The sequence below is a fragment of the Dermatophagoides pteronyssinus genome, unplaced genomic scaffold (assembly GCF_027571235.1).
Source record: "Dermatophagoides pteronyssinus isolate colony J.1.1.1.1 unplaced genomic scaffold, Derpt_VIB-CSIC_2022.12 sq0006, whole genome shotgun sequence".
NCBI lineage: Eukaryota > Metazoa > Arthropoda > Arachnida > Sarcoptiformes > Pyroglyphidae > Dermatophagoides > Dermatophagoides pteronyssinus.
Genome location: NW_027461530.1, coordinates 2103660 through 2123110, shown reverse-complemented (window position 1 = coordinate 2123110; position 19451 = coordinate 2103660).

Genomic DNA, 19451 nt, shown 5'->3' with positions numbered 1-19451 from the left:
ATCAAATTCGGGTCCTGGAACAGCAAAAAACAAAACAGTGATTTGTTGGTGATGACCAAACTTGAAGCTTTTTTTCAGTCTTTTTAAATTTCCAAAGATTGAATTACACACAGCATTCATTGACAACAGCGAAACGATAGATTTCAATAAAACTTGGAAAAAAAGGTTATTTTCAAATGAAATTTTTAAAGTTTTTTTTCCAGAAAATTTCTGATTTATGGATGTGTTTGGTTCATAGATTCATTTATCTTTTCTTCTTTAATGACAAACAAACAGGAGAAAAAATTGAAAAATTCAATTCAATTCTCGCCATGATCATCATTCATATTTTTCATTTCATCATTTTGATTCATATCATGATAATGATGATGATGATGATGGTTGCTGAAATGAAAAAAATTAATCAAAACTATCGATACCATAGACATCATCAGTGTCAGGAAATTTTTCAGAAAAAAAAGAAGAATTTTTCATTTCCAAAAAAAATTTGATTAGATTTTCCCAAAAACGAAAAGCGAAGAAACAAAAAGCGAAGAAACAACGTAGTGGTTTGGAATTTTATAGGCAAAATAAACCGAATTGAGACTCTATCCAGTATCAGAAATTTTTTTTTTTTTTTGGAAAAAACTCTTCCCAGAAAACTAATGATAGGCAACGAGCAAATTTTCAATTCTGTTTGACAACGATGATGACGATGACAAATGATGAATGTCAAACGTCATTCTGGTTTTGTTTTGTTTTTTGGCAAAATATTAAAGAATTGAATAGGAAATAGTTGGGTTTTTTGTATTCGCTATATGGTATGGTTGGTTGGTTGATGATAGTGGTGGTGGTGGTAGTATTGGTGGCTTGGGTAAATCTTCCCCACCAAAAAAAATGATGATGATGATGGGTCCAATGGATCTTTTTTGATAAAATGATTAATTGGATTGTGACACGCAGAGCTCAACAACGACAAAAACTGAAGAAGAAGAAACTAACATTGAACAAAACTTAATCAAAAACTGAACTGAACTGAACTGAATTGAACCTAAATGAAGAATGAAGAAGAAAAATTGAAATAAACTGACAACGAGTAAAAATTATGAAAATTATTTGTGAATGATTGACCGAGCTTCTCGAAACAAAACAAAACAAAACAAAACAAAACTGTATTGCACACCATTGAAAAAACGCAAAACTGACCGAACAACCGACCAGGAAAACAAACAAATTGATGATGATAATGATGATGATAATGATCCAAAAACATACTGAATATAGAAAAGTTCTGTTGGTTAATTCGTTCAATCAACCAATGATGATGATGAAAATGAATTTTTCGTTTTAGTTTCCAAAAAAACAACATAAGGTATAATTCCTGTATACGATGATTTTCTATGGGAAAAGCATTGAATTTTTTTCCATTTTCCAATCACGATTGATTCATTGTTTTTGTTTTTTTTTTAGTTTCAAAATCAAAATAAACAGAAACAAAAAAAAAATCATTTTTGATTAAGCAAAATTCAATTTTTTGTTTTGTTTTGTTTTGTTTCGATAAATGACAATAGTGATTATTGTTGTTTTTGTTTTTGTTGTTTTTGGAATTTTATAAATCAAATTAATTAATGATTTGATTAACGAATGTAAATACGATTAATTCAATGGTCAGCAGCCGCCGCAACTATTTTGACTGTTTTTTTTTTGTTTCGTTTCACAAAAACAATCGAATGTAATTCGACGAAATGAATTTTTTACCATTCAATCATCATCATTATCCAATCGATCGATCGATCAATCGATCTAAAATGACATCTGATTTTTTTTCGAGATTTGATCTAATGGTTATATAATATATATTTTTCTGACTGTCTGTCTGTTGTTGTTGTTTTCAATCATTTCAGAAAGATTTTGGAAATACGTATCGACAGCTTATCGAATTTGATTTGTGTGAATTGACGATTGAATGAATGAATGAAACCAAAAAACAAAAAAACAAAACGAAGAAAATTGAATCCCATCATCACTGTTTTGAATATACAAAAAAAATCAATAGAACAGATTTGAATTCAATTGAAAAAAAATTTAGCAATCATTATGTGTGTGTTTCCTCATCATCATCATCATCATTATCATCAACGAAATATTGGCCCAAACACAGAAAAAAAACAAACGTGATGTTGTTGTATGTAGAATAAAATAAGAGTTGATGCAAGCCAAAAAGAAAGAAAATCGATGATCGATTATCATCATCATCAAACTCTCTCTCTCGCGAAGAAACAACCGATTGAAACTATGCGATATTAGATGATAAAGCGAGGGAGAGAGAGTTGGAGAGAGATGTGTGTGTGTGTGTGTGTGTTAAGAGTGACAAAATTAATTAATTAGAATCCAGCAACAACAATCGATCGATCGATCGATCGATTGATCGTTTTCAATTCATTTTGGTTGCCGATTGTTTGTTTGTTTGTTGTTTGCATTTCGATTTGAGAAAATGAACAAGTCAATATTCATTCAATTATCTTATTCTATTTGCCTATCGGTATTTTTTCTTTTCTTTTTTTCTGTTTGCCTAAAAGTTGGTCAATCAATCCATCTTTCTTTAAGTTTATCATTGCAATCAATCTATGATATCAATTCGATGATGATTGTTGATTGTTGATTGTAAATCCGAATTTTCAATGCGAGAAAAAAAGAACGGATTTATTATTGATTACTAACAAACACACAGCAAACAACGAAAAAAAGTTGTCGATTTTGATGAGATTTTTCTTTTTTTCTTTTTAAATACTGAAGAAACTAGGCGATTGACTGATTGATAATGTTTATGCTGATTGAATTTAAATCAATCAATATGATCAGATTTTCGGTTTTCCTCCTTGTTGGTGAATCAAATATATCGATTTAAACTGTTTTTTTGGGATTAGTTAGTTTTTTTCTCGGGAATTTTCAATTTGTTAACACGGTGTTACCTGAACAAGAGAAATCAATAATAACTGTAGAGGATAAATCCCGAACATGTAACAACCGATCATCTTTTTTAATCGATGATCAATCGTATTGATTATGATGATAACAAGCTTGTCGATGACCATGTTTTTCTCTCTGTAAGTTTTTTTTCCGAAGCAATGTTAAAATCCGAAAGAAGAAAGAAAAAATGTGTAAAAATGTGACTATCAATTGCATTCGACCCAAACAATCATTCAATTGAATTGATTGACGATCAAAAAATTGAATTGAATGTGAATGATGATGATGATGAAACATAAATCAGAATGGTAAGCAAAACAACCAACCAACCAACCAACATGATCACAAGATTTCCATCAATAATAGTAGTAGGAAAAAAAGAGAGGGAGAAAATCGATCCATCCATTTTTGAAATGAATGTTTTATGTTCCTTTCCCCTGCACCACCACCATTACCACCACCAATCTAAATGATTTATTTCTTCAAAAAGAAAATAGCAAAAAAATATGACTCTAATTTCATTCAATTGATTGATTTATTGCTAATGACAGACCAAACAAGCTTAGCACACACACAAAAAACGAAAAAAGACGAAAAAAACTGGCTTTAATGAGGCTTCATGGATCAATCAAACAATTACATACACACACAGACACTGTACATACTATAAATTCATTTTGATTGAAAATCTAAGATTTTAGCCTCTTCAATGTTGTTTGTTGAACAACATGTAATTTATCCGGCATAGCCAACAACAACAACAAAAACAGAAAATAGAAAAGATAGTCAACCAATTCATCTTGATGATGATGATGATCAAAATGATCAATTCATCTTTAAATGGTGAATACATATCAATATCCGAAATAAAATAATAATAATCAGTCAATATAGATCATCATCATCAAATGGCATTATCAATTTCTGCTTGCTTTGCTTTGATTTATCATTCAATAATTACGTGCACATTATTGATTGAAAAGATGTGGGAGTTTGTCTCTGTGTGTGAAAATACAAAATGAAATCAAAATGAAAATACTTGTACACACCATTCATTCATTCAAGAAAAGGATGTTCATAGTGATTATAATGATGACTTTTTATCTGTGATATAAACAACATTGGCTCCATACTTGATAATGATTATTATTATTGAAATGATTCAATCAAATTGGAATATACTCATACAAACAAACAAATATTTTTCTCAATAAGTTTTTGTCAGTTTTATATGGCATATCAATTTATTTTTGGTTTTCATTGATATAATATTATTATTGACGTTTTGTTTGTGGATCAATGACGATCCAATTTTGGAATCTCTTGCATTTTTTGTGTTTGATCTGTGTTTGAGTGTGTGGACATATTATATCCATCAAATAAAAATAGGAAATGAAAACTCTTAAATCAATGAGAAAAAGTCATCATCATAAATATAGAAAAATAAATAAATATTGACAATCAGTTTTCATTAGTTATTAGTTAGTTATTTGAATCAATTGAATGTCAATAGATTCATCCAATATTCACACTCAAAACAACCAATCAAATACAAAAATTTTTGATTTAAAATCAATGAATGATGAGTGATTCGAGCGATTTTTCAAAAATTTTCCAAAAATAAAGCACGATTCTTTGATTCATTCTGAATAATAATTACTATTGTTATTCATAGAATCAAGTGTTTCCGCGGTTTACCCGAAATAACCAACCAGAAAAAAAACAATCATAAATCTACCTTGTCATCGACAATCATGATCACGACTATGATATCTGAATTTTCTTCCATCATGCAATGACACCAAAGAAAAAACGTTTGAAAAAGTTGAAGAAGAAAAATGATTTTTCTTGCAAATTGATTCATCATCAATCTGATACAACCAGAAGAAAAAACTAAAAAAGCAAATTTCGTTCATAATCAACATTTGTTTCAAACAAGATTAATTGCAAAATTTCGTTCAAGCCTAAATTCCACAAACAAAGACAAAACAAAAAACATTGTTTGTTAACGAAAAATTAGAAATGCAAATTTCATCAACAACATTACACTAAATAAATGATATTTTGAATTCATATTCGTTTTTCTTTGTTATTAGCCAAAACAGATTGTGTTTCTCTGTGCCAAACATCATCATCCACATCAACATCATTTTATTCAATCAATCAATTGTGTTTGATTGGAGAATGGCCAGATTGAAATCGTAAAAATCAGAAAAAATTTTTACGATTTTCGTTGAAAATTTTTTGCTTTGAAATGTATGTCCTTCAATTCTTCATCATCGTCGTCGTTTTGTTTTTTATTTTCTGTTCAGTTCAGTTTACGAACATCTTTTTTGTTCATAAAGAAAAAAATAGACAAAACGAGCAAAGGCAAAAAAAAAACACTTCAAGTGGATTGTAACATGATCCACCTCCATCGATATTGCTATTCCATCAACAACAACAACAACAACAACAACAACAACAAGACAAGACACAAGACATAAAGAAAAAAATAGGAAATATTTCTGAAGAAACACACAACAACAATAAAGATACAATGATACTATAAAAAGATTCGTTTTTCCAACAACAACAACAACAAAAAAAAAAAAAGAAAAAGAAAAAGATTAATGATTATGATAACATAGAAACCAAATATAACAACTGAATAATGGTGAATTCTGAATAAACTAGCCAAGAATATAAAAGAAAAGAAAAAAACATAAAGAATCACCCAAAGAATTACAAACAAACAGTAGAAACAAACAAAAAAATTGCCTAGATAAAGAAAGACATCAAAAATCAAATCGAAAATATATATATTGCCCTGGTGATGTTTCATGATAATAATCCTTTCGTTTGTTAAATGTTTTTTTATTCCTTCTTCTTTCTTTGTTTCTTTTGTAAACATTCATATTTCTCAATTATTCTTGAATGAAACTAGATATTCAGAAAAACAAATCAATATAGATTGAAGAATTTTGAAAACAAAAAAGGTAAACAAACAGCAAAAAAAATGATGATGAATTTCAGGACAACCACCATCACCACCATCACTATACATTATGTAATTTCTGATTTCTGAGAGAGATTCTGATGCATTATACATAGGAAGATGGCAAAAAAATCCAATGAAAAAAGAGAGACTTTTTTTCTCTGTGTTACCAAAAAAAATCAATGATTGACAAATATAAATGATCCAAAACATATTTATCGTTACGATAAATTTTTTTTTTTTGTTGTTGTTTGCTACTTGGTTGCTTGGTTCGATGGTTGGTTGGTTGGTTGGTGATTGTCGTCATCAATTTCGTTGTTTGTTTCATTCAGCCAGCCAGCCAGGCAAAGAAAAAAAAAGAATTATAAAAGTAACCAGATTCTAGAACATCATTTTCCAACTATCCATCTCCCCCATTACAACCACCACCACCACCATTCATTTTCCACCCAAAAATCAATGCATACACACGAACACACACATACACACAGAATAAATCGAATCGAATCGACCAACCGCCAAATTCATCAATCAAAGCTAATAATAATGTGTATATAACGTTCGACGAGAAGAATATTCTGGATAGTTCGATGTAAAAAGCGTTTTCTCTCTCTCTCTCTCTCTCTCTCTCTTTTGATGACGATCGAACATTATCATGATCATAATGATGATGATGATGATGATGATGATTGCATAGAAGAAAAATTAGTCTTTCGGTTTTACATCAGCTATCGATTGATGATGATGATGTTGGTGGGGATGGTGGTGGGGGTGGAAATAGGCGTCATTAATAAAAAAGAAAGAAAACATTGACATATATCACAAATGATCAAGTAAAAGAAGAGGGCAATGAAAAATGAAAATAAAAGATGTCAAAGAATCTAACCAGAAAAAAAAGAAAAAACAAAGAATATATCAATGAAAAACATAAGCGTCAATTTTTTGTTTTCTTCCTCGTTTACTAAATGCCTTGACTAAAAAAATTCATCGGTTTGATAAGGATGATAATATTGTGTGTGTGGATGTTTTTTTGGGGGGGAATTGCTTTTTGGTCCAAGTCCTGTATGTTTTTTGGATCTATCGCTTGTCGTTCGCTTGTCGACATTTGATTGAGAGTAATGATTCTGCTGTCAAAAAATTTAAGTCGTTCAACAAGATGGACATTACACATTACACACACATATACAATCCTGTTGTGTTACACAGCAAAAATAGTGGACAACAGCCATAACTGCTGTTATTATTATTATTATTTGAAACAATATTCTAATGTTTGGTTTGGTTTGGTTTTTGGTTAGGTTGAGTTCGTTTATTATCCATCAATACTTTTTTTTTTTTTTTTTTTTGGTTGGTATCCACAATAGACAAGCAGGCAGAATAGAAGATTCTGCTGCTGCTGCTGCTGCTGCTGCTGCTGACTAGATGGACGATCAAGAATTGCAATGAAATGAAACAAATGATAATAAATGATTTGAGCATCGACAATGACATGGACACTTATTTCACATTTTGGATTCTTTTCGTTTCTTTTCTTTTCTAACCGTGTGATATGGTTAGATGTGATATGGTGGTTGATGGTTGTTGGTGAAGAAATGTATCAAACCAGGAAAAAAAAGATTCTGCTTGATGTGAAGGGGGAGAAGAAAAAATTTGATTCGAACTGTTTGCTGTTGTTTGCTATGTGATAGATCCTGTCAGATAAGTAGATTTTTTTCTTTCTTTCCAATAAAATGTTTATTGTCTGTACATTTGTTGTGCAAGCAAGTTTTTGTCTTGACACATATGGATGTTTTTCTGGAATACACAGAGAGAGAGAGAGAGAGAGAATGTCCATAATTTTTTGTTTTGTTTTTCAAGTTTCATACGGTCAAGTCACATACACCAAAAATCATCATCATTCGAATCAGGAATAATCAGAAATTTGAATCGATCATTTCTCATCACCCATCAAATGAAATGTCAAAAAATGAAAATGAAAATGATGGTGGCAAACATTTCATTTCATTTTCAAATTCATTCAATACGAAAACCAAAGTAGACAAAGTTGATCAAAAATCATTCATTTTTCATTTTCTGGTTTGTTTGTTTGTGAATTTTTCATTTCTGAATTTCTGATGACCAGCCTTTTTTTTCTCTCAATAAAAGTTTCATTTCGAATCAATTCTTCATCAATCCAATCCAATCATTGAAAAAATATTGACATTGTCAATATTGCAATTAATTCTATGATCATTTATTATTATTATCATCTGTAGATTTGTAATCATCTATTTTTTTTTTTTTTTGTATATAATATTCCAAATGGAATAAATGATGATGATGATGACCATCATGATCATCAATAATTATCATTACATTTGATGATAATTCTGGAACACGATCAGCTATAGAGAGCGAGAGAAAAATGAGAAAAATGAACATTTTGCACGCACGCACCAAATTCATTTATTCATTCATTCATTCATTCCATTCATTCATTCAATCATTTGATAAGATAAATGACATTGAATTTTTCATTCGTTCGTTCGTTCGTTTTGTGATTTATATTGATTGACAAATACCAAGTACGAGAATACTGGGTACATTATGGAATCTCTTTCCAGATTGAAATTCTATAGATTTTTTTGGATATTTTGTGTGAAAAAAACCAAACAAAAAACCGGTTCAAACAACAAACCCGATCCAAACCAATTATTATTATTATTATTATTATCATCATTCAACAAACAACAACAACAAATGAATTATAAATCTTTTTTTTCAGGCAGCAATCAATTTATACCACAGCAAAAAAGAAATGAATATTGGACAGAGTTCATAGCCATTAGCAGTGCGAATGAATCATGATAAACAATAAAGAAGAAAAACCAAAAAATATTCTGTTTAGACAAGAATAATATTGTAATCTTGTCGAAAGCAATGACATTATGATTGTTCATTGAATGTCGTTATTTTTTTTGGTTACCCATATTATTATTATGATTATCAAAACTCATTTTCATCAAACCACACACACACACACACATTTCAATAAATCATCAAACAAAATATGTGAATAGTGCATAATAAGAATATAAAAAACAAAAGCAAAAAAAGATCAAACCAAAAGATATCAACCAACCAACCAACCACTCTATATTTTTTTTCTGATTATGATGATAGACGTGTGTGTGTGTGGTTAATCTGCATATATCACATACTTTTAGATAAATGACGACAAATTTTTTTGGTTAAAAAATAACAAAAAAAAGGTTACCAGAATTTACATCCAAAACACACACACACAGAGAATATTACCAGAGTTAACAAGAGAATATTGCCAAAGATATTGCCATCAATTTTTCTTTTTTTCTTTTCTGGTTAATTTTTCGACTAATCACTATTGCATAACACCGATATATAAACTACCTGAAATGAATATCATTCAAATCAACAACAACAACAGCAAAGGAGCAATGAAAAAAAATGATAATAAAAAAAATTATACGCAAGATATGGGGAAAAAAATAATAACAAATTTAGAGAGAGAGAGAAAGAAACATTTGAAAGTTTTTTTTGGCAAATATATTCTAGCCCATAAATCTAAAACAATGTTTTATGTGTGTGTGTGAGAGAGAGAATGGGTTATTTTGAATGAAAGAATACATAAACCACCAGAATTATCAGTATAAAACCAATGATACAAATAATAATAGAATAATAGAATAAATGGTTATAGATTGTGGCTAAAAGCAGTGGAGAGAGAGAGAAAAAAATGTCATTTGTAAAATGGAATATTCTTCTGCGAGTTAGAGAGACAAGACAAATATTCAAATCAACTCAGCACGTTCACATCGACACTTATAGATCTTTTGGTTTTCTTTCAACCATGATGATGATAATCATAATGACGATCATCATCATCATCATCATCATATTTCGCAGTGAAAACTTGGCTCGTTGATAATTAATGTTGATCACTTTTTATATTCTATTTCCATCCACTGTTGTTGATGAGAATATGGAATAGAGAATTCATTTTTTGTTGCATGAATAATATCTGTGAATAACAGTAAAAAATGGTAGAGATAAAATTATTGCTTCGTTTTTGTTGACCTGGAATTTTATTCACATAAATCCATGCAAGAAAACTACCATTATAATTGGTTATTATTATTTTTTTTTTTTCGGTTGTAAACTTCATTGAACATTAATCAATTCATTTTTGGGAGAGGAATATTATTATTATTAGGAAATAATGCATGTATAATGTAATTCTTGTGGATCGATACACAAAGCATTCATTAAATGATGATGATAATCAAACAACATTTGTAACAATAATAAGTTGTACAATATTGTATACAAACATTTCATTAACCAATCATCATCATACAGGTGATTAATTGGAATTTCATTTCATTTTTTTTCCAGGTAATTTTCTTTTATTAAAAAAAAAAAAATTTTAATTCAAAGATTTATTTGATTAGGCCATCATTATTATTATTGTCAAGTTTAATTAATTTAGATGAATTTATTCATCATCATCATTATGGTATTCATTCAAGTGTTATCATCATCTATTTGTCTTTGTGTGTTTGTGTGTGTGAAACTGGCTGTTTCCATTCCATTTATGATCGTAAAAAATGTGACAAAAAAAAGACTGAAGAAAGTAAAATATGCTGATTATTTCAATTATCATTATGTTTGTGACAGACAATGTTTGAGGTAATGTTTATTTGTTTGTTTGTTTGGTTGGTTAGTTAGTTAGTTTGTTAGTTATTCACGCTCGATAATGACATGGAAATGAAGAAAAGAAAGGGAGAAAGACAAAAGATTGTCAAACAACAAGTTGTCAAGTTTTGTTTCGTTATTTTCAGTTTGTCGTTGATGATTTGGATGATGATAATGATGATGATGATTGTCAAATGCAATTCACAGCAACAGCAACAACAGAAAAAATTGACAAGTGAAATTCATTCATTCATTCATTCGCGAAACAAATAATCCAAAATAAGAAAAGCTTTGAACAAAAATCATGCAACAGACAGGCAATGATCATCAGAAAAACAAACAGCAGAAAAACTGATGAAAGATTGACTGAATGAATAATCTGAATCGGATACATAAGTTATCATCACATAAAGATGTCATATGATGAAAAATCAAGTGATAAAAAATGATGATGGTCACTGGTCGTCCACTGTAGACACACAAAAGCTTTTTAAAACAATCAAAAATAATTCATGATTTGGGAATGATGATTTGGTACTGATCAAGCCAAACAACAACGATATTCATAATCAAAAAGATCATCTTACAAATTTTGATTTATTTCATTTCATTTTACCAAAATGTGTTTTCCTTTTATTTATTTTCTCTAAAAAATTTCCAATTTGCATCTTCATCTCTCATCTCTTTCTCACTAACACTTGATGACATTTACATTATATAAAACACTTAACACTTTTGAAAACTTGCTTCAATTTTTTTCTCACTAACTAACCATAAATACAATTAAACAAATGATACATTCATTTAATTTATGACAATTTTCGATTGATAATGTTTTTTCTGACTATATGGTGTTTTTATTCCAATTTCTACTGATGGTATGTGTGTGTGAAGAATTTTTCTTCCTTTTTTTCACACACACACACAACAGATGATAAATATAAACCAAATTTTCTATAACTGTAACTTTTGTGCAATAAAAATAAACAAGACAAAATATCCATCTCTTTCCATTTCTCATTTGCTTTTATATAGAAAAGAATATACAAAGTCATAATTTGTTGCTTTTTTTGTTTTCCTGTTGTTTGTTGTTGTTTGTTTGTTGTAAGTTAGCCATTCACAAACACGAAAAATAATTCAAAAAGAAAAAAGGGATAACAGTGAAAAAAAAACACCAACAACAGATATTTGTAACGTTTTTTGTTTAACACGACAGATATTTGAACCAAAAAAAAAACAAGTTTTGAATTAAATTACCTGAACCCAAAAAAATTCAATCAAAGAAAGAAAGAAAAAACATTAAATTCATTTTTTTATAATTCAAATCAAAATGAATCATCATTGAAACAACTTATATAATGATGTTATTAACCCTTTGGTCGAATGAAATTTGAAAAAAAAATATTATCCAATATAAATTGCAAGCACAAAATTTTCACATTTTGTGTTTGTTTGTTTGTGTGCATAAGAATCATAAATTATGGAATATAATTTTAAGAAGAAGAAAACAAATTTTCATCATATTCATATCCAGAAGAAGGTGAAGAAAAGGTGAATAAGAAAAATCCTATTTGATTTGATTCTGTTTATGTTTATTTTGTTTCATTTATTAAAGTTTATTATTAATGTTGTTGTTTTTTGGATGAATTTTTCAAAGGATGTTACTGCTGCTGTCTTTGTATCTTTAATCATGAATGCGTGTGTGTGTCGTAAATGAGAATCAAAAAAACAAGAAAAACAAATGTTTCATAAATTAGCCAGGCAAAAATATTACAATTCTAGCGTTGGAAACAAAACAAAACAAAACAACAAATTCAAAATGTATATAAAGATTGAGAAAAAAAAACAATAATAATAAAACTTTTATAAAGTAAAGTAAAATTATGTAATATCAAATGTTGTTGATTTATGTTGATTGTAATTTACAATTACTTTTTTTTCTGTTTTTGTTTTATATTTTTACACACATGAAATTCTGATCCTGTCTGGTCTGTAATAATGATGATGATGACATGATGTCCATCTGTTTGTCAGGTCAGTCTGAAAGTGTCTGATGCGTGATGCGAATGGGATAAGGAATCCAAGAAAAAAAAAGTGAGAGAAAGAAAAATCCATTGATAAATAACAAATAAAACCAGGTGATGACCAGTGAAAAGAAAAAAATCACATGGACATTTTTATTATCATTGAATTTTATGCAACAAAAAATCTCTTTGGTTGTTTGATGAATGGATGGTAGGGTTTTGAATGAACAACATTCATCTTTTCATTTCTTTTTTTCATTGGTTGTTGCTTTTTTGAACATCATATCTTGATGAATGAACCTATGATGATGATGATGCGAGTGAATGATTGAATCTGAATTCAGAAAGGAAATCAACAATAAAACCATCTTTTTTTTCGTTTGTTTGTTCGGTTGATATTCAAACGAAAACAAAAATCAGATAGAAAAACCATATGAGAATATGGAAAGAATTAGATTCTTTTCGTTTTCGCTTTGAAATGCTGACAAATTTGTTAATCAAAAAACATGATGTGGATGTGGATGGTAAATATTTAAATTTTCAAAAACGAAAAAATTATCAAAGTTGAATGAAATTTATGGGATAAGGAGGATGTTATGTGTTATCTCTCTGTTGTCAAACACACATATATAAAGTGATGAAGGTTCATCATCAATGTTTAAGACAGAAAAAGATAATGATAAGCACCTGCATATATCTACCATTATTATTATTATTAGTATGGTCACACATAGACAAACACACACACTGAAAGAAATATACCGAACATTCATTCATATATGAAAGCAAAACGAAACATAAATAATGTTTGATTTATGATAAATGAATGTCAAAATGTCCAAAATGAATGTAATTCGCAAAACTGAGAAAACAGAAAAACGATGGAAATAAATAAAGAAAGAATGAACAACAACCAAGTGAGAGAGAGAGCGGAGGGGGAAAGCAAAAAAGGGAAAGATAATACAAAATGACAACTTTTCTTGTTTTTCTTTTGGATACTTGAAACAGAAAAAGATGAACAACAGCAAAATAAAAACCTTTAACAGCAATGACAGGAAATTTTCATTATTCATTTGGTTTTTTTGCTTTTTTGTTTCAATTGGCGGCATTACAAACAAAACAAAACAAAAGCAACTGACTGACTAAAGTCAATCATTCAGTCAGTCATTATACCTGGAAACAAAAAATATGAAAAATTTAAATTTTCAAAATAGAATCGGTCAATGAAAATATCTTTCGGAAGAAAATAATTATCATCAAGAGAGAGAGAGAGAGAGAAAAGAAACCAAGCAGGTAAGAATTGACTATTACAATCTTGTAATTGGTCATTAATCGAATAATGTGAAAAAAAGGTAAAATATTTGTCAGTCAGTCAGTCAGTTTCCTATGATGATGATGATCATCATAATCATAATGAAATAATCCAAGGGAGTCAAAGTGTCAAAAATGATTAATTTACACGTATTTTTTTTCGTTGTTGTTGTTGTTGTTTTCGTTATTGCATTAAATAAATGAATGATAATGATGATGACACAATGCAATCATTATGTGTTTATGTGTGGTGTGTTTTGAAAAATGAAATAAAAAATTTAAAATGGAAAAATTATCATTGATGTTGATGATGATGGTCATCATTATCATTCAGTCAGTCATTCAGCCTGTCAAATTTTTCGTTTTTCAATAGAACATCAATCAATCAGTCATTTGAAAAGAAAGGAGAAAACAAGATTTAAGCATCAACGATACTAATCATTCATCTATCCAATCCATCCATCCTGTTAAGGTATTGATTTCAAGTTCATTTGAGAAACAAAAAAAAAATCCAAAATTATATTCATAAATGTTTCTTTTTAATAAGTTTAATGATTGTTTTTTTAAGCAACGATTAAACAACATCCTTCATACACTATTTTTGTTGTTGTTTTTTTGATGAAATAATAAAATGAATATAGCTTCTGTTAATGAGTAATATGCTTTCGATAATGAGTATTATCTTCTGATGATTGTTGGCTTGATTGTTCGTTTGGATGGTAATTTGTCGATATTTCATCACAACAAAAACGAAAATCCGGTTTTTTTTCCTCTAAATTCAAATTTCCAAATTCAAATCAACCAAAACTTATTTCCGAAAATTTAATAATTTATTGTCGCCACGATTTTAAATAGACAGAACACATGGTAAAAAATTAACTTTTAACCATAATATCATGATTTCAAAGGAAAATAAAATCAGCTGCATTTTACAGGAACAACAACAACAATTATATTCGATCATCGTCATTATAAGCGAAAAAAAACATGCTTAAGCTATTAATGGTGATCATGATCAAACAAACGTTGTATACAAATTGTTTTTTGGGAATATGTGGAGGGGAAATGAAGTGATTTATTTCTTTATTATTATTTTTTGGCTAAACAAAAAAACAAAACAAAACAAAATAGCCAATAAATGATTTTAACCAACAAAACAAAACCAAAAACAAAAAACCAAACGTAAATTCGTAAATTGGTTTATTTCATCATCATCATTATCATCGAGTTCACCACCAATGATTGTTTTCAACAACAAAAATAATCAAAGTAGAGAGAGGGAGAGAAACCCGAACACCTCTGCTTCAATCTTCAATTTCATCATCATCAACATCATCATCATCATAATCGCTCATCAAAATGGACAAATGATGATGATTATTATAGACGATCATCATCATCATCAACATCAATGGTGTTTGATGTTTCAAACATACATATCATCGATATTAAATATGGTCGTTATCATCATCATCATATGAAAAAACCATTCACACAGACAATGTATCGATGAAACAAAGTTCATTTCTCAAATCAAATTCGTTTGTCGTTGATAATCATCATCATCATCATCATCATCATCAACAACATGTTGCATAAATACATTTAGCAAAGTAAAAAAGCAACAACAACAAGGTAATTTATCATTATGTCATCTATGAATGAATGAATGAATGGTATGATCATGAACAACAACAACAAGACAGGAAAAAGATGGATTCATAATGATAGATAGATAGATAGATATAAACGACAACGATCATTTTCGATTGATGATGATCATGATGATTATGTTTGTAAGATTCATTCATTTTGTTGTTGCTGAAATCTTTTCAGCAACAATTTATTATCTCTCTATATATATACAGAAATCACAACAGAAAACAAAAAATTGTATAATTGTATTTACCTGGTTAAAATTAAAAAAAAAACAAAATTTTTAACTGAAACTAATCAGTCATTTTTTTTTGTTTGTTCGGTTCATTTTCTAACCAACCAACCAACCAACCAACCAACCAATCAGCCTCAATAAGCAATGGGAGAAAATCAAATCAACTTAACTCAAATCAAAATAGATAGAGATAGATGAATGAATGAATACATTGATTTAGACATATGTTTGTTTATTTTCGGGGTTATATAAGAAGAAGAATAATAAACTGTTTGACATAAAGATTTATGTATTATTCGTGTCCATTTGTTTTTGGTTTTGTTTTCGAAGAAAAAGGGGGGAATGATAATCATTCAAGATAATAATTAATAATAATAATAATCATCAATACCTATTTCTATCTATCTGTCGAAATGGATTTTCAATATATTTTTCAGCTAAATATGTTTTTGAAGAACAGGAATTTCCGGATGCCTACACTCCCCCCAATTTTTTGATAAAAATTGATAAAAAATTGATAAAATGGGCAAGCATTATCATCAAAATCACCAATAAAATAATGGAATTGAATTTAATGTTAAATAATGAAAAAATTATCATTATCATTATGATGATGATGACGGTGATGATTTTTAATGGGTAAAAAAAAAATAATGAAAAAAACCTTCTAAATTGGTAATCAAGGAATCCATTGATTTAATGGCTGATGACTATGATGATGATAGAAATGTTAAACGAGAAAGTGGGCGCGTTATTTCATTTCATTTTATATTTCCAAAATAATAAAAAAACGAAACGAAACAAACAACGTTTATGTCTTATGAATCAATCAATCTCATCATCATCATCATCATCATCATCATCATCATCATCATCAATATTTTGAATTGTCGATGTTGTGAATGTCGACACACATAGAAAAAAAACGTCAAACACGAATAATTTATGGCCATATTGTGTTCTTGTTTTTCTTATTCATTTGGTTAATGATAAGTGCATAAGATGTGTGGTGAGGGGGGAGAATGAGGAGGAAGATGGATTGGGGAAAAGAATCAACGAACCAAAGATATTTTTTTGATTCGTGGTCCATTCTTTTTTATTGTTGTTGTTGATGATAATGATCATTATCATCACCAACCATCAAGCGTTTTTTCTTTCGGATGTTAATGATGATGATTAACTCGTTTAATGACGAAAGATGCGTGTGTGTGTTGGTTTGTGGTGATGCTTCTTGTTGTTGTTAGTTGCTGCTTGATTATGAAATGAATTTTTTCGTTTTTTTTGATGCAATAAATGAGTCAATCATTCATTTTGGATATTGATTGAAAAAACTAAAAGATGAAGAAAATCTTGAAAACAAAATAGTAGGATCATCATCACCGAGAATAACATGGAAAAAAAGAACTTATGCATGTTATCCATAATCGATAAATTAATCAAAGAAAATTGAATTTTTGTTTGTTGTTGTTTTTCGATCATTTTTGATTCAATCAATCACAGTGTTGATCGAGAGAAAGAAAGAAAAAAGAAAATATTGATTCTGCCAATGACAGATGATAAAAGAATCAAGGAAATTAAACTCAACTAAACAACAACAAGAAAAAACTAGGAAAATCCAAAGATTTTCTTCTTTTCTTCTTTATTTTCAAGATTCTTTATTTCTTCAGAAAGAAAAGAAAAATGTTTTCAATAATAAAACAAAGCAGAAAAGCACCCAAAAAAATATATCCGTTAATTTTTTCCAATTAATGTTCTTAATGTTCTTTTGGATTAGCAAAACAACAACAACAACAACAAGATATTTTAGGTGAGAAATATACATTTGATATAACCTAATTCAAAACCAGACAAACCAAAAAATCATTGTAATTCAGGAAATTATTTGTTTGTTCGGTTTGTTACATTTTTGATCATTGAGAATCAAAAAACAAAAAAAAATTGAAAATAACAAAAAGTTAGAAAAGATTGATGGTCATTATTTGCTTTTGTTTGTTTGTTTGAAATGTAAATTACACCTTGCTCGTGATAATCAAGAGAGAGAAAAAGAAAAAAATTTCATCGTGAACTTTGTATTTCCATCACAGAATTCCAATTGTTTCAAATTATCATTGATTATCAAGCAAACAAAGTCAAAATTAGAAAATTTCAATGACAGAAAAACAAATTTAACACTTTTTTTGTTGATCCAATAAACGTTCGATCGATCGATCGATTGATAAATTGAAATAATTTTAAATGATTGAAAAAAAAAGAAAATTAATTTCACGTTTTGTTTTTTTCCAGGGAAATTTGCATTCCAAACACACACACCAATCAGCCGAGAAAGACAAAGAGAAAAGAAAAAACTCATCACTCATTAACCCTCCGCTATTCACGCAGCATTTCTCACGTCGTTATCCATGTGGGGTCATTTTGACCCCAACTTTGATCGCTTTTAAATTATGTTAGAAAGTTAAAATAATCTAAAATTTTGTGCTCAACTCTTAGAAAATATTATCAATTTTAAAATTTCATCAAAAATTCTATCTTAAAAGCATATCATTAATGATACAAAGCGGCAAACAAATTTTGATTTTCCTATTAAATTTGGGGTCCGTTCATAACGTAAGTGTTGTAGGTAGGGATCCTACAGCACTTACGTTATGCACATTTAGACTTCATCCCGAAAATCGATGATTTCTCCACTATTCTTAGTCGGAAAACGGTGAAAATTGCCTATCATGTTCAATAAACATAGATCTTCGATCATTCAAGAGAAAATTGATTTATGTTGATAGATTTTCGAATGGCGAAGTTTTAAATGTCGTTGGGGTCAAATTTGACCCCACCTGGATAGCCGAGGGTTAAGCACGAAATTGAAATCAGCAACAACAACAAATTGCCTTGAAACTGTTTGTTCCACGGACCAAAATTAAAACAATAATCATCATCATTATAATCGACAAAATCAAAAAATCGATCATCATTCATTCATTCTTCTTTAAATTTATGTTTTGGAAACATATGGAAACAAATGTTGATTGTTTTGAATGAATGAATGAAAATGATGATGATAATGGTGATGATAATGGTGATGATTATGATGGATAAATAATGGAAATGATACATTCATCATTATCATCATTGTTTTCTTTTTGCAAAACTTTTCCCAATAAAAAGTAATAAAAGACATTCATTTCATTCATTTTTCTGAATAAAATATTATCATTGAATTTTTCATCGACCTGTCTCATCATCACAATCAACAACCATGATGATTATTTATTACCAATTGATTTACAGCAACAGAAATGCAAAAAAAAAATCATTTAAATAAAGTGACAAAAAAAAAGACGATCGATAATCGATATTTTGATGATTTTTTTGAAAAGAAGAAGAACAGGTGAAAATGAAAATGTTTATGATTCTCAACAACAACAAATAAATTATATCTAAAATTTATGATCAATGTCAGTGCCAGTCAGTCATTCATTCTCTTCATTCATTCATTCAGTTAGTATTATTTTTTGTAAATCTTTTGGCTTTCGTGCCATAAAGAAAGATGAAGAAAACGACGACAACACGATGATTTGTGTCATGATTCGTG